The 26,130-nt window shown below is 36.0% G+C and overlaps 1 long non-coding RNA gene across 1 annotated transcript; it reads left to right on the plus strand.

The window, feature by feature from the left end:
- Positions 1-10,863: 10,863 nt before the first annotated feature.
- Positions 10,864-16,682, plus strand: LOC127841436 (uncharacterized). Its single transcript, XR_008030979.1, has 3 exons — positions 10,864-12,274; positions 12,474-12,557; positions 12,723-16,682. It is a non-coding gene; the product is annotated as an uncharacterized LOC127841436 (long non-coding RNA).
- The last annotated feature ends 9,448 nt before the right edge of the window (positions 16,683-26,130 follow it).

Here is a 26,130-nt window from a genome sequence, read left to right on the forward strand (position 1 = left end):
ATTTCTTGTATTAATATGTATAGTATAATATATGGAAATTTAAGTACACGGCCTACATAACAGCTTGATACAAAATGACCTTGACATTCATCTGTCTACAAATTCATGTGATCTAAGTGCATCTGCTGTCTTGTTTCAGTGTCAATATTTGTGAAGGTAACTATGTGTGTAAGCTAGCAAGCACAACCACAAGTCAGTTCTTGGTTCAGATTTTTTTGTATTAATGACTATAGAAGAATATTTGACAATTTTAGTACACATCTAACATAGCAGGTATGAAGCAAATGATGAGAAAAAAGTATAAAAGGCAATTTCGAAAGCATGTTTATTTGTCAGCACGTTCATGTCTGGCCACAAAACTTATTGTTTGTGTTATGTGCTCAGTGATGATCAGTTTATATAATCAGAGTGGTTCAAGGAAGAACGCCTTCTCTCGCAGAAGGAAATCTAGGTTCAAGTCCTAGCTCTGATATGAGTTCACTGAGAAATCACTGAACGCAATTTACAGTGTGTGTGAGCTAGCAAGCACAACCACAATCCAAATCTTGGTTCAGATTTCTTGTATTAATATGTATAGTATAATATATGGAAATTTAAGTACACGGCCTACATAACAGCTTGATACAAAATGACCTTGACATTCATCTGTCTACAAATTCATGTGATCTAAGTGCATCTGCTGTCTTGTTTCAGTGTCAATATTTGTGAAGGTAACTATGTGTGTAAGCTAGCAAGCACAACCACAAGTCAGTTCTTGGTTCAGATTTTTTTGTATTAATGACTATAGAAGAATATTTGACAATTTTAGTACACATCTAACATAGCAGGTATGAAGCAAATGATGAGAAAAAAGTATAAAAGGCAATTTCGAAAGCATGTTTATTTGTCAGCACGTTCATGTCTGGCCACAAAACTTATTGTTTGTGTTATGTGCTCAGTGATGATCAGTTTATATAATCAGAGTGGTTCAAGGAAGAACGCCTTCTCTCGCAGAAGGAAATCTAGGTTCAAGTCCTAGCTCTGATATGAGTTCACTGAGAAATCACTGAACGCAATTTACAGTGTGTGCGAGTTAGCAAGCACAACCACAATCCAATTCGTGGTTCAGATTCATATCTATAGAAGAAAGTATGAGAATTTAAGTACACGGCCTACATAACAGCTTGATTCAAAATGATCTTGACATTCATCTGTCTACAAATTCATGTAATCTAAGTGCATCTACTGTCTTGTTTCAGTGTCAATGTTTGTGAATGTGTAAGCTAGTAAGCTAGCAAGTACAACCACAAGTCAGTTATTGGTTCAGATTCATATCTATAGAAGAAAGTATGAGAATTTAAGTACACAGCCCTCATAACAGGTCTGATGCAAAATGACCTTGACGTTCCTCTCTCTACAAAGCATCTTAGTGCATCTACACTCTTGTTTCAGTGTCGATGCTTGTGAAGGTTTTGATGACCTTCTTGTTATCAAAAAGCAGAAAGAATCAATATGTTTGTTGATGAGACTTTTCATTTCCAATTTTTTTTAAGGTTAACATGACCTTGAAGTTACAAAGATTGTTGCATAATAACGTTTGTTGATGTGAAGTCAAGTTCGAACAAGTGCTCAAGGTAAACATGACCTTGTAGCTGTATAAGCATATACGGTAACAATTTTTACAAGCATCATGTAAAACAAAACACGTTGTAAGGTTCTATACATTTTATTCATTATATGTATCAACCAATAATGCCATAGCGAGAACCAATTTGACATGTTGCATTCTTATCGTATTGATGTTTGCATTTCAGACAAATCAATTGCCCAGAATTTTTGTTGTAAACGTATTCAAAATACTTTACTATGCAGTTCATACAGCAGAATCCGTGCCCGCACGTCTTGCTTATAATTGTTGGTGGATTGTCTTCATTTTTACAAACTCTGCACGAGTCGATTTCGCCACTGCTCTGTAATTCGCTAGATATACTTTCAATAACTTTCGAAATATGCGTTGTCGCATGTCCAAGGAAAGAGTTTTGGCTTGAATTTTCAATGGTACTTTCTTCAGATTTTAGCATCAGCAATACTTTTTTGAGATTGTTGATTCTTATCTGAGCTTTGCCGTGCGACGATTTTATTAACTGTTGTTTTTTTAAATACTCATCTACAAAGTCAGTCTTCTTATTTTGAGTTGTAATAGCGTCTAGTTTTGCATTTCGTGAGTCTTTATGTCTTTTGATACTTTGATCGTCAAAATTAGCCATAGCTTTGCGTTTATTCGAAGTCTTTGTACTAGTCGAACTTGTTGAGTCGTTGGAACTGTGCTGTGATGACTGAGCCTTGAAATTAGCAGCTGCATCGTTTTCTCGCGATCGATATTCTGTGTTAAATTCTTCGTCACTCATTGTGAGAAGTGAGTACAAAATTGGATTCTTTTGTATGATCTCACTGGATGTTGAATTCAATGGATGAGTTTCATCACCTAACTGAACACCAGTATTTGTAAGTTGTTTGGAGGCCATGTCGCTTTGCTAATCACACGAGAATGATTGAGTTTGTCAAAAGACTGGCTTTTTATCGTAAAATTTTGAGTTATATTATTTGTTTCTTATTTTGCTGCACATTGCGAAAAATGTTGATGCAACAAGATGCTAGATTCCACAATATGATCAAGGTCAACGTGAATATGAAATTGTGACGCTGTATGCAAGTTTCTCGTTCATGCATAGAAATGAGCGTAATGTCAGATATTGTCTGATCAAGTATTTTGATCCATCGCAATTCGATACGACATTGTTCGTAAGCTCAACGTTATTCTACTGTACAATCAAACTATATCTAACCTGCTCGACTAACAACCAACACATCATATGCATTTCAACATTTTATTTACCAACAAACAAACAAGCATATGAAAACAGTCAAAACATTTAACCCATTTGAGTCGGGATACGGTTTCATTCGTATCGCCCTGATATAAGTTTATCAAAAATAAGTATATAAGCAAACACATTTATTTCCTGCTTTTTATTGTACAGCCATGAAACGCAAACGAGAGCATTTTACATTATGGGATGCTGCAAACGTCCACAAACACAAAAGTATGTGGTATTGGTGGGCGTACATAAGACGAAAGGATATGGTTAATCACGAGAAAACTGATTGCGATGTGATTCAATTGTTACAGTCGGCTAGTGTAAAAAAGCAAAAGACACAATCAGATAAATTTCTTACATCATTTTCGGTTGGACTTCGTCCTACTAAACATCAAAAACAAGTCCTTAATGAAATGCTACGCGTGTCTAATTATACGTACAACTGGTGCTTGTGGTTAGTAAACGAAAAAGGATTAAAGCCACACCTATTCGAGCTTCAGAAAGTTGTTTGCAAAACAAATGCCAGCGATGTTGATCCATATTATAGGATGGAAAACGATGACTGGTTTTTCAACAACAAAATGTCAACTATAAAACTTACATCGTGCAAAAACTTTTGTACGTCTTACAAGTCGGCTAAGTCACTAAAATCAAAACTAAAACGACCCATGTCTGTATCGAATATCATTCAGGGATCTTTTTGTGTTCAAAAACTGTTCATACGACGTCTGTCAGATAAAGATGTTTCTATCGATAATACTCAAATGCAGAACCGATACATTTGTATGATGCCGGACAATTTTGAAAAGCGTTCAAATCCTAAAGAACGATTCTTAAATTGGCTAAATCAATAACAAAAATACCTCCTATTGATCACGACGTTAAAATTGTCAAGCGTGCTGATGGCATGTTTATCATGAATATTCCTTGTGATCCTAAGTATACACGAAGAAATGCATCAAATGATACGATAGAGAAACGTGTATGTGGCATTGATCCTGGTGGTAGAACGTTTGCTACAGTATATGACCCTATTGACTGTTGTGTTTTCCAAGTTGGAATTAAAGAAGACAAGCAGTATGTGATTAGTAAACTCCACAATAAAATTGATCATGCCCATATGCATTTGACTAAAGCGCAAAACAAAAAGCAACAACAAGCAGCACGTGAACGAATTGTATCACTAAAGAAAACACATTTAAAACTAAAAACGTTTGTTGACGATATTCACCTTAAGCTTTCTTCACATCTTGTCAAAGAATATGAGTATGTTGCACTGGGTAAAATCAATGTAGCGCAACTGGTAAAGACAGACAGACCAAAACCGCTTTCACCGCGAGCCAAAAGGGATCTGCTATATTGGCAACATTACAGATTTCGCCAAAGGCTAACTCACCGAACTACGAACACAGAATGCATATTGGATGTTCAAAATGAAGCATACACTTCGAAGACGTGTGGAGTGTGTGGAACAATAAACAAAAATCTAGAAAAGAGTGAAACATTTTATTGCGATAACTGCAAATATAACACACACAGAGACGTTAATGGTGCTAGAAATATTTTGCTAAAATCGTTGCGCATGTTTCCATTTGTCAATTCGCAGTAATAATTACTCTGTAACAATTAGGTCGATCCATCCTAAATTCGAAAGTCCATTGCTACGAGACTTTGCGTATGCTTAGTCCAGGGCAATTTTCTGCCGAATGAAATGGGTTAATCCGTGAAAAGCATTCGCACCCAGCCAGTAACGTCAGCTCGACACATAGCGCAGTCTCCATCGAACATCATCAGGCAGCAGTTTTCACAAAAAGTGTGCCCACACCTTGTCAAGGTACTGTTTTTTTGCTCATCGTAGCATATGGTACACGTTTTTAATCCTCGAATAGCCTCATCTTTTTCTTCTTGAAGTTTTGTTCTAAGCGAATCCAAAGCCTGCTCTTTTTCAAATAGGAGCTGCGATATTATCCTATCGGTTTCGAGTTCATGCTGCTCTTTTAGCGCGCGTTCGCGTTTAGACCACTCATCCTCGAAGAAACGCTCTTGATCATTAATCAAATGTTCGCTCGCTTCTCGCTGATAAGATGAAGCCTTTTGAATACACGATACCATTTTCTTGCAGACATCGCGACCTTCCTTTGACATAGCGTAGTCGCTGCTGTTCACAAACGCTGTAACCTGACTTCCAAGTCTGTTCAGTTGATAGCCGAACGACTTTAGATCAATTGACGCCGATTGTTCTGGTCGAGTGTATGGCTTTGTAGCATGTCGCTTTCCCTTGCCAGTCGTTTCGCTACTACCACTAGCAGCGTCTGTGTCCTCGAACTTTGGCAGTCGGTTTGCGTATTTCGGCATGATTTCGAGTCAATGTTCTCTCTTGGAGTCTCAAATCAAGAATGATGACCATACCTGTCCGTGTCGCTTTATATACCCAACGGGCTGGTGCGTTTTCAGTATATAGACAAAGCATAGCGCTTACATACCAAAGTCCTTGATAAAGATGAATAGCAAATTTTTTACGCGTGGTAGATGTCGACACTCATATTTGAGAAAAGCGCTGAGCAAAGTTGCATGTCTGAAAGATTTTGATCAAACGTACGTTAGCGAATTAGGTCAGTACTTCAGAAAGACATTTCCCACATTACGCGATGAATGTCGGTTGTACATAAAGCACGAAGTAACAATTCAGAACAGGCGACCCGATTTCGTTATTCATATACCAAATGTTGCCCTGATACTACTCGAATACAAAACATCGAATGTTACAACAAAAGTACGCAGAGAATATTTAACTCAAGTACTCGATACGTTTCACAAGTTTCGACAAAGCTTATGCACTTGTGAAAATTCAAGCCTTATACGCTTAATGAGTATTTTGCTCATTCGCAATTCTTCATCTCGACAAAACAAAATTGTGTGTGTGAAAAATGAGTCAATACCTAACAGCTGTTATTTGATATGAACTTTTATGAATATTTTTGCGAAATGTACTATGATCAAATTTCAACGCAACAGTGCAGTGGAGTATTTTTCAAATCACAATATCTCGCTAGTACAACTTTTTGCTGTAATAATTTCACAACGCTAAAATTTCCAATCCAATACTTCATCAAATATCTACCAGCATCGCACGAGAAATTACACCCAGTACAGCGAGGTCATCAAGTGCAAATAATATCGAACGTCATTTCACAGTAAAGTACACAGATAGATGAGTATTTGCGAGAAAGTTTAAATGTAAATTTATCAAAAACCACTGCAGATATTGGGATCAAATTTTGACTATGATATTCAACTTAGAGAGCCTTACATCGATTATTCCGAACGTTTTATTCTTTTGTTGATGCTTTTTTGACAAACATACTAGTTTTTGATCGAAAATAAAGCCTTTATGAAGAAATCTTTTTGCCTTTTCGTTTTGCGATACATTGTTCAAAATGTGTACCGTTGAATATGAAGTTTTTGTGTGGATTAAATAATCACACATTGAAACGCCGATTTATCAGCAGAAAACTGAACTCAACTCTGATATTGTTTTTCTACAACGCACTTAAACTCATGACGTGCAGTAGATCTACGTAATTTCGCTTCATGTAAACAACCTTGGTGCAATATCGTACAACGAGGTTTAAGTGCATTTTCTTTGAAACCACTCAAAATATCAATATGAAATTTTCAGTGCATGACACAGATGGCTATATGCTACAATTACGTACTGATTAGTTTGCCCTGAATATATGTTTCTATGTTAAATATCTGTCCGAAATCTTGTGTATGAAGAAAACTTTTTTGCCTTTTCGTTTTCATAAACAAAATATGTACCGCTGAATAGGGAATTGTTTTCTGAAGAATTTGGTGTATATCACTTTGTATGTATGTGAAACATTTCGATTGAACACGAGTTAAACGCAACATTGATCGTTTTCTTTAAATCGACATCGCGCAAAAATTCATTACATGTAGTACGTCATTTCGCTTTATGTAAACAACCTTGAGTAAAATATCGTACACCGAGGTTTAAGTCAAATTTCTCCGGAACTGTTCAAGTCATCACTATCAAATTTAAAGTACAATGCCCAGCTTATTGATAGCTACAACTTTTCTATTGATATTTTTGTTCCAACATACATGCTTATGTGATAAAAATCACTTTGAAAACGTTCGCAACAAGAAAACTTTTTCATTCTATCGCTTTTTGAAACAAAACTGATATCAACATGAAGAGCATGTAATTCCACATATTTTGATATGACATGCTTGTATGTCTATTGTATCGCTTGATCAAGACTAGCCGAAAACCATTTTGCCTGTAATCATGAATTGACTTTTAAAGCACACATGTACTGTAGCTCGAACGTCATTTCTATCCATGAAAACAACTTTGGCTTGGGTGCAATATCTTACAATGAGGTTTAAGTCAATTTTCTTTGAAACCACTCATAATATCCAGATGAAATGTTCACCACAATATTCTATCATATGATAGCTACAATTTTTGTCTCGCCTATATTGTTCTCACACGACTCATTGTGTCAGATATTCAATTTTGCAAAATTCGCTAAGAAGAAAACTTTTTCGTGTTAAGAGCATTTATCTTCATTTTGGTATGATTTTGTAGGAAATTCAATTCCACGCATTTTGATGTATTCCACTTAATCGTATGTCTAAACACAACAGTAAAACAGTCCGATAACGATTTTGTCATAAACGCATTTCTGTCTTTAACTTTAGATTTTTACAACGTCGTCTTTTATCAATGTAAACAAACGAAACAAGATGTTAAGTTACATCGGTTTAACTCAATTTGCTCGAAAACGTCTCATGATATCCTGATGAAATTTTCACCATAATATGTAATCCTATGATAGCTACAATTTTTGTCTCGCCTATATTGTTCTCACACGACTCATTGTGTCAGATATTCAATTTTGCAAAATTCACTAACAAGAAAACTTTTTTGCGTTAAGAGCATTCATCTTTTGTTTGGTATGATTCTGTTGGAAATTCAATTCCACGCATTTTTATATATTACACTTTACCGTATGTTTAGACACAACAAAAATACAGTTCGATAACGATTTCGTACTAAACGCATTTCTGTCTTTAACTTTAGATTTTTTACAACGTCATTCATATGCATGTAAACAAGCGAGGGAAAGGAGTTTAAAATGCATCGGTTTAACTCAATTCTTTCGAGAACGCCTCATGATATTCGGATGAAATTTTCACCACAATATTTAACCGCATGATAGCTACAATTTTTGTTTCGCCTATATTGTTCTAACACGACTTATTGTATCAGATATTCAACTTTGCAAAATTCGCTGACAAGAAAACTTTTTTGTGTAAAGAGCATTTATCGTTATTTTGGTACTAGCTTGTAGGAAATTCGATTCCACGCATTTTTATATATTACACTTTACCGTATGTTTAGACACAACAAAAATACAGTGCGATAACGATTTCGTACTAAACGCATTTCTGTCTTTAACTTTAGATTTTTTACAACGTCATTCATATGCATGTAAACAAGCGAGGGAAAGGAGTTTAAAATGCATCGGTTTAACTCAATTCTTTCGAGAACGCCTCATGATATTCAGATGAAATTTTCACCACAATATTTAACCGCACTGATAGCTACAATTTTTGTTTCACCTATATTGTTCTCACACGACTTATTGTATCAGATATTCAACTTTGCAAAATTCGCTAACAAGAAAACTTTTTTGTGTAATGAGCATTTATCGTTATTTTGGTACTAGCTTGTAGGAAATTCGATTCCACGCATTTTTATATATTACACTTTACCGTATGTTTAGACACAACAAAAATACAGTGCGATAACGATTTCGTACTAAACGCATTTCTGTCTTTAACTTTACATTTTGACTCAACGTCGGTAAACTCTCTGCGAATAGAACAGTGATTTCGTACAAAGTTTAACTTCGCGTTTCTTCCCAACCATTTGACCGATCAACATAACATTTTCGCATTAATATGAAACACGATAATAGCAACAAGTTTTGTGGGGATCATTTTTTGCTAACATATTCGCATTTGGTAGAAATTCTTAGTTTTTCGCATGAAAATCACTTCGCTGACAAGAAAAAAAATTCCCATTTAAGACAAGTATAAAACAATTGATACCATTCGATAAGGAATTCTGTTCTGCACATTTTGATGTATGATACTCCACAATAGGTCTAATTACAAGAATACTGCTGAGAGAAAACGCATTCGTGCTTATAGAAATTTTGAACTTTAAAGTATCGAGTTAAACCGAACGTCGTTAGATAGCGAATAGTTGATAAAACTGTGTTTGTATCGAAGCGGTTTATTTTAACTGTCACAATAACGCGTGAACGCATTTCGATGAAATTTTCACTACCATAACCAGCAATCAGAGAGGAACAATAAGAGTTTAAATATTTTGCAAGTAGATAAGTGGATATATGTCAAAATTTCTGTTTATTGGTAAAACTTGGGTTGATATGAAGAAAAGATTTTCATTTCGCAATATGATACAGTAATATTTGCATCATGCGATGGGGAATTTATTTCTGTGCATTTTGGTGTAACATACTTGATGTTTTTGTAAAACGCTGCAGTTATACGGGCAGAAAACCATATCACAACAAACACACATTTCATGAATCGTAATTTTGACCCTTCGTTGTCAGTGCAAATCGACGACGTCATTTCAATGAAACTCATCTTTCAACTTAAAGGGGTGTTTACATATCGACGATAGAAAATTGTGTTTCTTTGACAGTGGTTTAAGTGCAATATCTATAGAACCAGTTGTCCAAATTCCATAAAATTTTCACCAGATGAACCGAAATTTCGATGCGCTCATACTGATACTATTTGTGTATACAAAATCGAACGCGCGAGTTATGAAATTTTGATTTTAACGCAAATTTTCTCGATATTTCAAATTTTCAAGAACAATTGTACACATGACCATACTATTTGTATATCATTGTGTAGGCGCCAGTGTGCTGAACATTTTGATATATGTGGTTTGATATTTATTTTCTGTATCTTCGTTGTACTAGTACTAATCACAAAACACAGTTGAAAAAATCACAGCGCGATAGTTGCTCTTTAATAAAGTTAGTGCGAAATCATATCGAGCTGCTTTCGTCAGTCGAACGTCATGTAAACATTTGAGTTCTCAGAATTGAAAATAAATATTGAATTGTTCAGGCTATGTAGAAAACTAAATGGGTATACGGGAATATTTTGTGCTGATGTTAAATGTTCAGTAATAAATATTTTGATGGATTACTCACATATTTGATATGATCTAGGATTATTTCAGAATGATAGGTTAGTAAATCTATGTTGGACTAGATTTTTTTATATACACGCATTTTCTAGTTTTTACATTTACTCTAAAAATCTGCGTTGGGTACGCCTCATAACAAGATTTGAGACCTAAAGACCATGGATTTGCTTTAACTCGAAGGAAATACTGGATGGATTGTACGGACTCATGCTTATCAATTTTTATGCCCATTCAAGCTGTGAGTGTGAATATTTCGGCTTGTATGGTCATGAAAAAATATCATCACAAAGTCAATATTTGTAGGATTTTTGCATGTTAAGTATGATTTTTTGATTTCTCATCAAATACACATTCAATCGTAACTCAAATCATGAAGAATAAACATTTTCAATGTGCTTTTCTGTCATTCTTCGTTTGGTCGTTGAAGGGTTCGGACGTGTGTTTCGAAGCTCTCGACGTCGTGACCTCATTATAATTTGAACTGCGCGGGTAAAGAACGCTCAGTTGCGACTTGGACATTGACCAATACGGACGTGTTTTTAAAGCGCTCTGAAAAAAGTTTTGACTTTTAAATTTTTTTACTATGACAGAATCTTAGTTGACTGATGGTCTTTGACAAAGACAGACTTGTTTTTGTGAGCTATGAACAAAATTTGACTTTGAAATATTTTTACGATTAAAAAGTTTCAGTTCACTTTTGAACGTTGACGAAGACGGACGTACTTTCGTGAGCTCTGACTATTGATGAAAAGTTTTGAGTTTTACTGACTTGTACTTTGAGAGTAAAATTGACTTCGCGTTATAGAATAGCGACTTGGTACTCAGGTTGTTGAATGACTGGATGACTGTAGTGTTAGGTTATTGTTATGAGATAACAACTTGACTTTGACTTGAGTTGTGAAATAAAATCATACTCTTGAACGTTTAGTATGGACTGACAACGAACTTTTGTGAGCGTTATATATGAAATGTTTGACTTACATTAATTTTTTTGAACGACTTGACTTCAATTTAAGTTTTGACATCGGACTGATCGGACGTGTTTTTTTAAGCCCTGACTGTTGTGAATAATTAAATTTATGTTGTGGTGTCAAGCGATTGACTGTCAGTAGAGGTTCAGATGTCGAGCTGTGCGGACGTGTTCATCGAGCTGCTGTCTACAAAAAACGTGAGTACAATTTTTTTTCGTTTTACTGTTTACAAGTTGCGTGATGATGTATGATGGTTGTAATGTGTTGGGTAGAAATTACTCAGTGCTGATACAGTGTCGATATGTTGTGATGAGCGATAATAGTGGATGATGGTGGAACAGAATATTCATTGAGCTATTTTGAGGAAGCGAACATATGATGGAAAAATGTTGCAAAAATATTAAATGACAATGTATTGAATCGCTTTTGTTGATATGTATGATATTGATTAAATTGTATTTGCATGCTGTAACATTTCTATTTCATTTCAGGGGGCTGTGGTGAGTATTGTAGTATAAATTTGTTTCAATAAATCATGATGAATGAAAACTGATTTCGATTCGTTTTGTACAGGTTTACTTGTATAGAAGTGTAAGGCGTTGGGTAGAAATTACTCAGTACTGATATAGTGTCGATATGTTGTGATTAGCGATGATGGTGTATGATGGTGGAACAGAATATGAGCTACTTTGGGGAAACGAACATATGATTGAAAAATGATTGCAAACATAGTAGATGAATGATATGATATTGCTTAAATTGTATTTGCATGCTGTAACATTTCTATTCCATTTCAGTGCGCTGTGGTGAGTATTGTAGTATAAATTTGTTTCAATAAACGATGATGAATGAAAACTGATTTCGATTCGTTTTTTGTAATTGTAGGGATTTTCACTCTATAACAACTCTGTCGGTTGGTGTTCATGAGTGTGAGCTTAATACAGCAATGTTTGAGTAGTACAAAAATGTTTTCGCTTTTGTGGTCGCCAGCTGTCCGTGATCTGTAAAGTGAAAATACACAGAGCTATGAAGCATACAAATGTTTCGAAATTTTATCAATGATTGTATACTATGCATGTTTTGATTTAGTTCGTTTCAGATTTGACATGAGATGAAAACCTGACATGATTTGAACAGAGCTGGGAAACGAAAAGGTAAGTCTGTTTCATTCCACTATGAACACTTGTATTTTGACAAAAGAAGAGATAAAGTGAGTTACTTTATCATCATGGTTTCATTTAGTGAACAGAGGTAAACCTAGCTAGCTTTTCGTGTACTCTATTTTGGATGATGAGTATGTCAGTAACTTTAATTGTACGGCTAGTAAAGTATGAACATGAATGCTTTGTTCAGATTTTCAGATGTGTGCTGGCAGTTGAAGTCTGGCAGCCGGAGTGAACAGTCGTGATTTCTGGAGCTCCAACAATATGCTAGAAGGTAAGTAACTATGTTTGTTTTGCATTGCATGTTTTCATATGTTTCAGACTTTCGAGCAGAGATGTCATGCTGACTGGAGTTGAGCACAGGGCAGTGACAAAGTGAAAGGTAAGTACTTTTGACTGAATGTTTGTTCTATGCATGTTTTGTTTTAATTCATTTCAGGAGTGCTTATCCAGTGATGATATGACAGTTGGAGTGAACAGTGGAGCCAAGCAGTCTTGTTTTTGGAGCTACTCAACAAGCCTTGAAGGTAAGTTTAGAATTCCTCAATGTTAGTGAATTATTTAAAAAAAATGCTGTCAGTAAAGTACTGTCAGTTGCTTTTGGACAGTCGAACAGAACAGACGTGGTTGCGAGAGCTCTCATATCTGTTGTGTTAAACTGTTTTTATGATATGTTATGTTTGTTTGTTTGTTTGTTGGTGTTGTACTATTTTTCAGATGCTGTTGGCAGTGATGGGTTTTCAAGCTGACCTGAACAGAAAAGCAATCATATGGTAAGTACAAATAGTTGTTATATGGGATGTTTTGTGCATGCTTTTATGTTTCAGGTGTACTTGCAGTTAGAGACGAAGACGATTCAAGAAGAGGACCATAGGTCAGAAAGTGGATGGAACATACAAAGGGTAAGTTGAACCTGTGTTTTTGTTTGATTTTTACCATGCATACTTTGCTTTGCTCTGTTTCAGATTTCACATGCAGAAATTAAACAGGATTTCAACTGCTGAGACACAATTCATCACAAGTAAGGTAAGTTTTAATTCATTGATTTGAGTTGTACAATGTGTTCTTTACTTTATTTCAGATTCGAGTCACTGGTTTACACATGGAAGAAGATTTCCACGTCGGTTACTCAACTCTACAGAAGCAAGGTAAGTCGATCAAATTTTTGTTTTCATTTGTACTGCTGTAATGTGATAGTAAACTTATGCTATTTTTCATGTGTGTCATGTACAGATGGATAATTCAAGTTTGATCTGTGTTGGTTTATGTTCAAAAACGTTTTACATGTATGTGTGTTTGAAGATGTTTTGTTTCAGTGGATGTCCAGATGGCAAGCAGAACAGACGTGTTTCTTGGAGCTGCCAAACAGTGAGTACAAACGTTTTATATTTTTCAGTTGTTTACTCATAGAAGTCTGTGAAAGATGATAACAAGGGTTGAATTGCACAGTACTTGTGTCTAAAAATGCTGATGTGTGACGGTTTACTGAAAAGGGTAAATGCTAGCCAGTACTAACACTTGAGCAACCGTGGGATGTCGAACTAACTGATGATGTACTATGATGGTGAACACTTACTATGTGTATCGAAATGCTTTTGTTGATATTTATTATAGATGATTTGATATTGGTTAACATTTGTTTGCATGCTGTTAACATTTCTATTTCATTTCAGGGAGCTGTGGTGAGTATTGTAGTATACATTTGTTTCAATAATGTTTGAGTAGTACAAAAATGTCTTTACTTTTGTGATCGCCAGTTGTCTGTGATATGTAACGTAAACAAAAAACACAGCTATGAAGCATACAATTGTTTCGAAATTTTATCAATGATTGTATACTATGCATGTTTTGATTTAGTTCGTTTCAGATATGACATGACATGAAGAGTTGACAGTCGAACAGAGCTGAGCAATGCAGAAAGGTAAGTGTGTTTCATTTTAGTATGAACACTTGTATTTTGTTTTTATATGGTATGTTTTGTGCATGCTATGTTTCAGGTGTACTTGTAGTCAGCGACGAAGACGATTCAAGAAGAGGAACATTGCTGAGAAAGTGAATGGGACTTGCAAACAGGGTAAGTGTTACAATTGTTTGTTTGATTTTTACCATGCATACTTTGCTTTGCTCTGTTTCAGATTTCACATGCAGAAATGGTCTCATAGCAGTGCCAACAGTGAATAAGGATTTCATCTGCTGTGAAACAACTCAACAGAAAGTAGGTAAGCATTGAATGAATGCACTTGAGTTGTACAATTTGATGTGATGCTTTTTTCTGTTTCAGATTCAAGTTTCTGGTGTAGACAGAAAAATGTGTTTGAAGAAGGAATTCTACTACTGTGATTCAACTCTACAGAAGCAAGGTAAGTAGAAACAAAATTTTGGTTTAATTTAACTCATGTGTTTTGCACTGCATGCTATTTTTCAGGTCTCTCATGCAGTGATGCAAAAGAAGAAGATTTCAAGAAAGAATCACTGCTGCAACTCAGGCCTATAACAAGGTAAGTGTTTACTATATTGTATACAAAATGTTTCTCTGTTTTACTCTGTTTGAAGGTTTCAATTGCAGAGATGTTGCAGAGATGTTTTGACAGCTTGTGACAGAAAAGAAATTCAGCAGCTGTGTCTCGACTCTAGCCACGAGGTAAGTCAAAACAAATATACTGGTTTGTATGTTATGTTGTTATGCCCTTCTATGTTTCAGACTTACATTGCTGTGACTGTTCCACAGTGGGTCAAAAAAGAGACGAATACAGGTTTCAAGAAGAAAATTGGCTGTTGAAAACCTGCACAAAATATGAGGTAAGTAAACTATTCTTTTGGTTTGTTTTGTGCTTTGTTATGCTTAACTATTTTTCAGATTGGAATGGTGGGTCGTTACAGAGCAGACTTTTGGACAACTGAGAAGTTGAGAAACAGAGAATGATTCAAGATCAGCTAGGTAAGTCTTGATTATTGTGCATTGCTAAATGTTTTTTTTCATTCCAGTATGGCTGTGGTAAGTACACAAACTTTCTATAATTTAATATTGAACTGTTTTTATGACCTGTATTCTGCATTGTAAAATGTCTGTTTTTCATTTCAGTATCCTGTGGTAAGTACACTAACTTTCTTTAATTTTCATATTGAACTGTTTTGATGACTTGTATACTACTATGCAATGCCTAATGTTTTTTTCATTTCAGTAGCCTGTTGGTAAGTACACTAACTTTCTATAATTTCATAGTGAATTGTTTTGATGACCTGTATTCTGCATTGTAAAATGTGTTTCTTTTTCATTTCAGTATGGCTGTGGTAAGTACAATTGCCTTTCATATTGAACTGTTTTGATGACCTGTATTTTGCATTGTAAAATGTGTTTCTTTTTCATTTCAGTATGGCTGTGGTAAGTACACAAACTTTCTTTAATTTTCATATTGAACTGTTTTGATGACTTGTATTCTACTATGCAATGCTTAATGTATTTTTTTCAGTAGCCTGTTGGTAAGTACAATTGCCTTCTTTAATTTTCATATTGAACTGTTTTGATGATGTGTATACTGCTATGCAATGCTTAATGTTTTTTTCATTTCAGTATGGCTGTGGTAAGTACACATACTTTCTATAATTTCATATTGAACTGTTTTGATGACTTGTATACTGCTATGCAAAATGTCTGTTTTTCATTTCAGTAGCCTGTGGTAAGTACACTAACTTTCTTTAATTTTCATATTGAACTGTTTTGATGACTTGTATTCTGCTATACAAAATGTGCTTTTTTCAATTTCAGGTCAGCAATGGTAAGTATAGTGTGTTTTTTTATGTATAATTTTGTATACATATTGTTTTTTTCATCATAGCATGTCTTTTATATTTATGCTTTGTGTAAGTAAAATGTTCATAAATCATTCTTATCTTCAAACTAAAAATGTATTGTGCTATGCAAAATGTCTGTATGATTTCAGTTGCCAGAGGTGAGTACCATTACAGTTGAAAAGTTAGTTTTGTTTAGTTAAAGTTTTGGTTCACAGTTCTGTTTGTTATTTGGCAAAATTTACATGTATGCATTGAGTCTTGATTTCAGCTCGATTGTGGACTGAAGAAGATTGCCCGCAGAGGGATTGGATACAAAATACAAAGTAAGTACTGAGTTTCTTACTAAAAGTTTTGAGTTGTATTCATTGTGTGTTAATATGCTATGATTGCTATGAACATGACTTTTGTATTTCAGCGAAGACAACATAGGTAAGTAAAATTGTTATCTGTTTCATGTTTACTGTTACAGTTCAATATTGTGTTTATAAATTGTAAGTTGTACAAACACATTCAAAAGTTTCTAATCATGCTTTCGATTTCATTTCAGCTTTACTGCTAGACGAGTGTTCTCTACTACTTGACGAGTCAGCTTTACTACCATGCGAGCAGTGACAACAAGGCGCCTTTGTGGAAACAACACAACAAAAAAGTGAGTATTAGTTGAAATTGTTTTACTGTATGTTATACTTAAATGCAAAATTGTGCACATAAATTGTAAGTTGTACAATTACAATGAAAGTTTCTGATCATGCTTTCTATTTCATTTCAGCTGTACTGCTAGACGAGCAGTGACAGAAAGGCGCCTGAACATGCAACACAAAACAAAAAAGTAAGTATCAGTTAAACAGTTGGTAGAGTTGTGTGTTTTTCTTTAGCAGTTTGTGTTTACTATTTTATTTGATACATGGTATATTACACATGCATGTTTTTATCATTTCAGGCTGTTTACTTTCATCGTTTACTGTTTAACACAATTTGCTTTTCTATTTTCAGTGCCAATTTGCAAACCTTGATGTGGACACCGAGTAGTTAATACATACGTGTGGCGTATAGCTGCGACAAAACCGTGGGTCCATCGCACCGATAACTTGAACATTGGCCCGTGTATGGACATCAGTGCAACTTTGTGAATCCATGTAACTTTGTGAATCCATGTAACATTGCGAATGTGTGTCGATCGAAAAATGTGTACATTCTGCACTGAAACGAACTCGGTGTTGCAAGTGGCAAGTGTTGACAGTGTGTATGTTTATGTTTATGTTTTTACATGAAAAATAAAGGAGATTGTTCTCCTACCTTTTTTTTCCTTGTTTTATTGTGCTGGCCAGCAATATTGATGTATTGATGTATTGATGTATGTGTTTGTGTATTAACGATGTATTAACTATGCATTACCAAAATCAAACAAAACTTTGGCACAAGAGACTCTAAGTATCAAATACCAACAATTTAAGCGCAGACAATCACATGGTGGTACACCAGTCCGAATATACTCATTGCTCTAGCCAGGATTGCAAATTACTTGTGTTGACTAGCAAGGCTCCCTAGTAACGGAGCAGTGTTACTGGCGTTTTTTGGGTCGATAGTGCTTAGGTGAGGTTTTGCTCGAATCGGGAGCGGGTCACTCGCTTGGGCGAGTTAGTTTTCGCTCGTAGTTTCCAATCTGGCTAGATCAATGTAAGGTTGTTTTGACTGCTATTTGGCAAGCAGAAAGACAACAGCGGTTAATTGACTGAGTATGGGCGACCGAGGTATGTAGGTGTCAATAGACCGACTCCACAAGTTGCGAAGCGAACCGATAGCACTTGAGGGGAAACGCCTCGGTTTTCGGTTCTAACATGTGTTATCCATGCAGTCGTTATACTCTGGCAAGGCTCCTCAATCTATCGCGAGGGACACTCATTATTGCCCGCAAGCTTTAGAACCTGACGTGGGTCGATGCGTATGCGAGTCCGAGGACGCGATTGCATTTGATAAGGCTACCAACCAGTTAATGATTGCATGATCTATAAAACCAATTTTAAGTCTACTTGGGCACAAGAGATTCCAAGTACCAAAATACCAACAATTAACAAGCAGACGCTTTTCAAAACTATGACCGCTGAGATTGATAGTCAGATGGAGTCCTGCCCATTTAGCTGTGTAGCGGTCTAGGGCGGGGTTGCAAGTCAATACGAAATGAGGCGCTATAAAGCAACTCGTCCCCGTTATGACCGTCAATACTTTCGACACTATCTGGGAATCCTTTCAACACCACATTGTTGCGCTGTTGGAAGGGTGGTAGGCACGCATGGTGACATGCCTGTGCTTTGCTATGCGACACCATGGTATTTTCGTACGGTGACACGAAATATCTTAATCTGGCTCTCTCAGAAACGCAGGCACGCGTTGACCGAACCTGACCGATGACCGAGCAATAACATTTCTATTAAGTGCTTCAATGCACAAAGTCTGCTAGGGCTGGGGTGGGAAGGCGACTTCTCTTGTACTCAGACAAGAGGAACGGTCACAAGTCCGTGAAAACGCCGAGTGACACCACTAGCTTTCAATCGTACAAAGCAAAAAACTTTCAAACTTTAGTTTGAGGTGAAATGATAAAAAAACTATATAAACAACTAACCGTTATAAGATATTTGCCATATGGACACAAACTATGCTACTCAATGTTGCGTTGAACATTAATTGCGCCTTACGAACTACTCGTGTTGAAACTAACATTGAGTGACTCGTAAACTTAAAGCAGTTACTCGCTTTTGACTGCATACACATTTTGTACAACGGCTCGTTATTGGTATAACTTGTCTTTCAATGAGGAACGTCTATTGAGGTTGTAGAATATACGAATAAAAACACACAACATAAATGACGTTAGGATATTATTTTGACTTTCGATATGAGGTGATATGATGAAAAAAAGTATATACATCGGTCTGAGAGACTTTCATGACATTCTCAGAATTGCTAGCACAATTGATAAAAACCCTAAACGCAGTTTTATGACTTTCAATGTATGGTCATTAACTTTGAAATACTGCAAAGCAATCCCAATTAAAAACCTTACGCTACACTACAGTCTACAACCGTATTTGAAACTCAACAACTCGAATGTTCTCATTTTGAAACGACAGTAAGTTACACAACTGCTTGAATATTTTGAAAAGCAGTATCGCTTCAACGCTATGATTTGGTTGTGAGATGTAATATATAGTATAGTAGCATCAATATTACAGACCTGTAAGCACATTCATACACCTGCTTGAATATTTTGGAAAGCAGTGTCGCTTCAACGCTGCTAAAACGTTTTAGCTTGTCGCTAGCTAGCTTGTATGTTTAATTTGATTGTGAAATGTAGTCGAGATTGGTGTGTAGCAATGTATAGTAAAGGTGTTGATGTTTCAAATCAGTAGGCACAAACACATGCTTTCAACGGGCACATGCGACTAAATTCGTATCACGACAAAACGGGTTAAACATACGCTATAATATATCTCTATGTTAGCACCACAGATGAGGTTGTCGATAGCTTGCGTTGTTGATTTGGTCGTGAGATGTAGTCATGATTGGTATGTATTGTATAGTAGAAGACAATTCTCAGCAGCAGGTGGTCTGCAAACACTACAATGCAATTTTGCAGTTTGATACGAACGTGTTTTGTTCACGTGTAGTTGGTATGAAAATCTGTCGTGTCTGATCAATCTAACATATTTGGTAAAATAACACAGTTGGAAGGCCGTAGCATATCTAAGGTTGTGCTATGTTACAGCTCCACTAATAGTTATTCGTCTTGCAAGATACTGGAACAGATGTCCACGTGTTATTGTATATTATCTGATTTAGGATATTTTTGAGAAATTATGCAACAGAACATTTCTGCAAAATGTGAAAAATATCTATTTGAATGGGATTTCTGAGGTTTAGCCATTGCCGAAAGGCCAATGTTTCTTCATGTATGTGTGACAAAAGCTACTGCTATATTTGCTATTATGCTAGTCCGTATTGCATATCGCAAGGTGGTAAAGCGGCTCTTTTCATTTCGCTGTGAAAAGAACGGTCACAAGCCCGTACAAACGCTGAGTGACACCTCTTGATCATGTAGCTTGTATGAAACGTGTTTATACAACCACAGTAGTTCAAAGCAGAACGCTTTTCCTTCTTCGAGGGAGAAGAAATCTGGGTGCAAGTCCCGGCTTTGGTTATAACACGAATACTACTCGCTGCTCAATAGCAATATTCATACTCTTAGACAGTCAAGTTAATCGCGGGACCAAATGCCCATAGGTTCGATTTTGACTTGCTACATCCATGATAAAAATGAACCAACACATTGACATTGAGTACGTGATTAAAATGTACCAGCAATTTTTCGCTAATCGGTATGTAGTAAAACTATTGACAAATCTACGTTATAACTAGCACAGTTAAAATTTAACGTTTAAGCATTCGCTGATAATAGGCATGCAATAGCAATCCAACGCTGAAATGACTCACACTCCTACGCAATTAATTTGTCCGCGGGACCAAATGCCCATAGGTTCGATTTCGAGTTGCTGCTCGTGTGTTTGTTAACAAAATACCTTGCTACATTGTTTCTCATATGAAACGATGTTTGAAAGCTCTCGAGTGTTTGTTGACAAAATACATTGCTACATTGCATTTCACATGAAACGATATTTGAAAGCTGCTCGTGTTTTGCTGGTTCTGAGTTTTGCATGATGATGATTATGATTATGATGATGAAATATGATGATGATGTTTATGATTATGAATATGATGATGATATATGATTTTTCTCATAGCGCGGGTGAAACTGATTTTCGTAGCATATGATTGCGGTTGTTGACTAGATACCTAGCTTCACTGTATTTTACAAGATACGATATTTGAAAGCGTGATATGTTTTTTGAGCATATATGATTATATATTTGTTGAATTCGGTATTTGATGTTTGATAACGTTACTCCTGAGATAGATTACTTGACATTTTAGATTTGCTAGAAATGGTTTGAAGAAATTGTATACAGTTTTGTGAAAAAAGGGTATATAGAGTACCGTAACATTTCTCTCCCATAACACACAATCATGTCGATCAACACAATACCCACTGACAAGGAAATTGCCAACATATCAGCTTGTATTAGCGAAGGATGGGAATTGTTACCAGTATATCTTAGCATAAATGAACAGATGGATGTCGACGGGTCAAGAGTTTACAAAATATTTCACATTCTCAGATTGTGGAAAAGGCAGAAAAATGAAACCATGAAATTGTTACTTAAAGCTTTGCAAGAAGCTGAATACACAATGGTTGTTGATAGGGAGTTGCTGAGAAAAATGTTTGGCTATGAAAAAGAAGTTCTATCGCTGTAACTAAATTGTTAAACATAAAATTGAACAAAACTCACTTGCGTTCTTTGTTTATTGCTCTAATGTTGCCATGTATCAAAAAATAATATGCCTTGTCTCAATGCAGTTAAGACCACAAATGTGGTCAAACATGTTATTATGGTTTCGAACTTCGAAGCGAAAACATGTCGCATAATCGCAATGATATCTCGTCTGATATGAATGAATTCCTAGCAAAAATTGCCTGTCCTAGTGATGACTTGTCGGCAAGGGCGTCATGTATACCAAGACAGAAAACGATGACTTGTCAAAAAATTAAGATGGAAGGCAAGGAGTTCACGATCGAAGACATTTGTCAGATACTGCGAAACAATGTCGGAATAATACTGGATCCAAGGCCACGAAATAAGCACCAAAACATGTTACATAAAAGAATTAGCTCATTGGAAAGATGGAATGGACGAACTAAGAAAACCATATCAAACATGGATATAGCCCATGCTGGATTTTACTATGAAAAATCTATCGACTGTCTTAGGTGTTTTCACTGTTTAGTGATATTCCATCGCGTGGTACGCGGACAGATATTTGGGAGGAGCACGCTGAAATATTTCCATTTTGTGGGCATGTGCGGCAATGCAAGGGTGACACTTTCATTGAGAGTGTCCTAACACAGTCAAACGAACATGAGTTATGCAGTGCTATACATTTGTTGGAAAAAGAAAACAAATCAGCAACTGAACATTGTTCAACAACTTTGATGAAACATGATAAAGGCGCATCTTTTAACATCGATAATGGCATCAAGAGTCCAATTGATCTCAAAAGTATTGTGGAAGAAAACACGCAAATGTCTAACAACATTCTATGCAAAGTTGCTCGCACTTTGCCGTCTGTGGGCAATGCATAACAGCATTGGAAAATTGTCCACTTTGTAGGTCAACTATAAAAGGAACAATACGGGCACAGCTAGCCTAATGCCGTTTGAAAACAACTAACATTCTTTGTTTGTTTAGTTTTTTTTTGTACGTTGTTTCTCGCGTAGAAACGTATAAAAGACTTCAGATGTTGTCAAATATGTCATTACAGTTCTAACTTCCGAAGCGCAAACATGTCCAATGAAAGCAATAACGTTTCGTCTGAATCAACTATCATGGATGAGAATCAGTTAACATGTGCTGGTAAGTTTTTTTTTCAGTTGTGTTTGTTGTTTGTATTGAAATGTATTTCACATGTGCTGTACTAAACGATTGTTATTGTTTGTTACAGATGTGGAGGTCGATCTGCTGTTTTGGGAAGAACTCGAATCCTACCTTGGCGAGATACACGACGAACAAGAAAAACAAGGTATGCTATGTTAGAAAATTGTATGATTTGTTTTTCAAATGATATCCATACTACATTGCAATAACTGTTTTATTTCTCATTTCAGTGACAGATCATTCTACTGCGATGGACGAAGAAATCGCCAGTTTTCAACTACCATCGCCTTGGGAAGAAGATGTCTTGAGCCAGATAGACGACCTTGATGTTGAAGTGGCGTATGCTCTTGCGCAGCAAGATATTGACAATCAGAATGCGTGTATCATTTTTGAGGAAAAATAAAGTCACAAAACTAGTACATATTTGTTGAGTTGTTTCTTCATGGGTTAATCAGTGTAACATATAGCTTCAACGCAACAACATGTCACAAAACAATGATACAACTATCACTTTAGATATTTGGCTGGAGAAAGAAAAGAAACTCACATGTCAAATTCAAACGTTGCGAAAAGCACTAAAACAAAAGCATCTGTGCGAAATTTGTTTTTGGTCAGAAAAGAGCATTGCTTTGATTCCTTGTGGTCACACATTTTGTGAAGATTGTACAATTCGTATGATGGATAAACAGACGTGTGCTATGTGTCGTGCAGATATTCTCGAATCGATTCGAATCTACTTTTGATTTGATTTGTGAAAAAAAATATATGTTCTTGACCAATGTTAAGGTTATTCAACGAAACGGACAATGCAGGTACAAGATTTCCAAACTGATAAAAACCATTTAAAGTATTTTCAAGAACGACTTAGAACGTTTCAATATTGGCCATCCCAAATTAGACCTGACAAATATGCACTAGCTCACAGCGGGTTTGTATACCTCGGCAAATCTGACAGGGTGAAATGTTTTTGCTGCGGTATCGAATGCCACGAATGGAAAACAGACGACAACGCTTGGCTAGAACATCAAAAACATTCTCCGAATTGCGAATACATAAACATGGTTGGGTTAGCTCCTGCGATCGAAAAGAAACAATTTCACTTCGGTTCTGGTTCGATGACAGGATCTAATCTGTTTGTTAAGCCTTTTTTTGGTCAAACATAAATTGTATACCATGTATCGTTAATAAATTTGTTCTACTCAACATTTGCGTTTGTTTGTAGAAAATCTAAAAAAACCTGACTAGCAAATATATAACAACAATTGTATTGGATTACAGCGTACTTTATTCACACACAAAATCTTCGGTTGAACAGCAAGTAATCAAATATCATATTCATACACTTGTCAATCGTCAATTAACTCGCCAAGTCTATCACAAAAGCAACAGTTAAGCTGAAAACGTTTTCTGTTTCGCCCCTCTGTTTCGTGCGTAGCCCTGGACCTCACCACACCACTGACATACGTCTTCTTTCTTAATACACGCGATGCAGGACATGTTCTTGCAATTTCGGCATATGTTTGTGCAGTTGTTTTTCTCGCCACATGTGTTACATTGCATTTCTATCTCAAAATCAATGACCGTCGGTTGCAGCTTCGATATCGTATCCATCCATTTCTTGCAAGCGACTCTGTCATTTCCACACCTCGTTGTTGTAAGAGTTTCTTGTCGATCAAGCCATTGCTTGAAACTACCGCTCTTCTCTATCATCCACATCCAGCGATAGCACGCTTCTTTGCTTGACATGATTTATTTCGACTTTTGCCAATTTCAATTTTGTGTCAAGATGAATTCTGACAACGATTTATATACGATTCAGCCAACCAATCAAAATCAAGCACATGTAGGCTCTTGGTAGAAAAGCATAACTCGAACTCAAATGGGTCATTCTTCATCAATCTATCGAAGAAAACGCATCTCAAAATACTTTAGAATGTTCGTTGTACCGCAAACTGAGGATTGGGAGAGAGAGTTGTTCCACATTCCAGAGACAGAAAATTGGGACGAGGAAATACGGCAGTACGAAGCAGGTATGTTTGTTGACAATGCTTGTTTACTTATTTGTTTCGTTTCACAAATTTTGAACAATATTTATCAAATGTTTGACTAGTTTTTACGATGTCTTCTTGTCTATTTTCAGAGCAAACCCAAACGGTCTTTCATGCCTTGCCAGACATCGTGTGGACGGACGACTACGTTTACGAGCATATTTGCTGGATATGCGAAGATATGAAATGCATTGGACACTGTTACGTTGAATAGATTTTTGAAACAAAATTGTGTGTTGTTTTTATCTATGGTATATCGTTTTCCAGCAAGCACTCAGTTTGACCATACAAAAGCACACTGGGTTCACTAGTACTTTTCTTTGTACACTTGGTAGCAAACCAAGACAGAAGCGTCATGACAATTGCGCATAGAAAAGATATCAATACGATTATTATAGCCGTATCCATGTTCTATACATAACATTCAACGAAATAGTGCATTGTTATACCAAAAAACGTATATAAGCACTCAGACACACTTATTAGGTCATTTTCAAAATGGAAATCGAAGGAGCAACATTTAACATTAGCAGCTCTCTTGTAATGAAAATATGCTTTGGTGATGATTATTGTGTGCCAACCATAACACTGTGTGGACCTCAACAACTAATATTATCGCTTCAAAAGTGGAAAAAACTTACAGAAGAATCAAAATCCATTCTTCTTGCCATTGAGGGCAAAAGTGAAGAATCCGAGTGGTGCTTGGGTGGCTATTTCTATGTAACAATACTCAACAACATCGTAGATATTCGCAAGCGAAACAAAGTTGGAGAAGACTTTATTGATAGCAACCAAGGACTATTGTTAACTTACAGTGATTTCAGACAATTGATGAAACTCACAAATATTGTTGAACAGTTAGTTCCAGAACTTGTTAACCTGAGGCCGTGTTGGGAAGGTGACGACCACTACAATCAGATTGGAGCTCTGATGTGCCCAGAGTGCAATCCAGACGAGTACCTAGATTGGCTTGAATAGATTTACCATGTTTGCGCTACTTACAGTAACATTTCTTTTTATCAATGAACTTGAGAATCAATTGTATTTGTATCGGCAACGTTCAATGTTGCAAAATGCAGTGGATGATTTGTCGCAAATTGTTGATTCATATGTTAGACAGAATTCGCTGTTTTTTGCTGTTTTGTAGATGTGTAATTTAACCCATTTCATTCGGCAGAAAATTGCCCTGGACTAAGCATACGCAAAGTCTCGTAGCAATGGACTTTCGAATTTAGGATGGATCGACCTAATTGTTACAGAGTAATTATTACTGCGAATTGACAAATGGAAACATGCGCAACGATTTTAGCAAAATATTTCTAGCACCATTAACGTCTCTGTGTGTGTTATATTTGCAGTTATCGCAATAAAATGTTTCACTCTTTTCTAGATTTTTGTTTATTGTTCCACACACGCCACAGGTCTTCGAAGTGTATGCTTCATTTTGAACCTCCAATATACA

Source organism: Dreissena polymorpha, chromosome 8, assembly GCF_020536995.1.
Source record: "Dreissena polymorpha isolate Duluth1 chromosome 8, UMN_Dpol_1.0, whole genome shotgun sequence".
Classification (NCBI taxonomy): Eukaryota; Metazoa; Mollusca; class Bivalvia; order Myida; family Dreissenidae; genus Dreissena; species Dreissena polymorpha.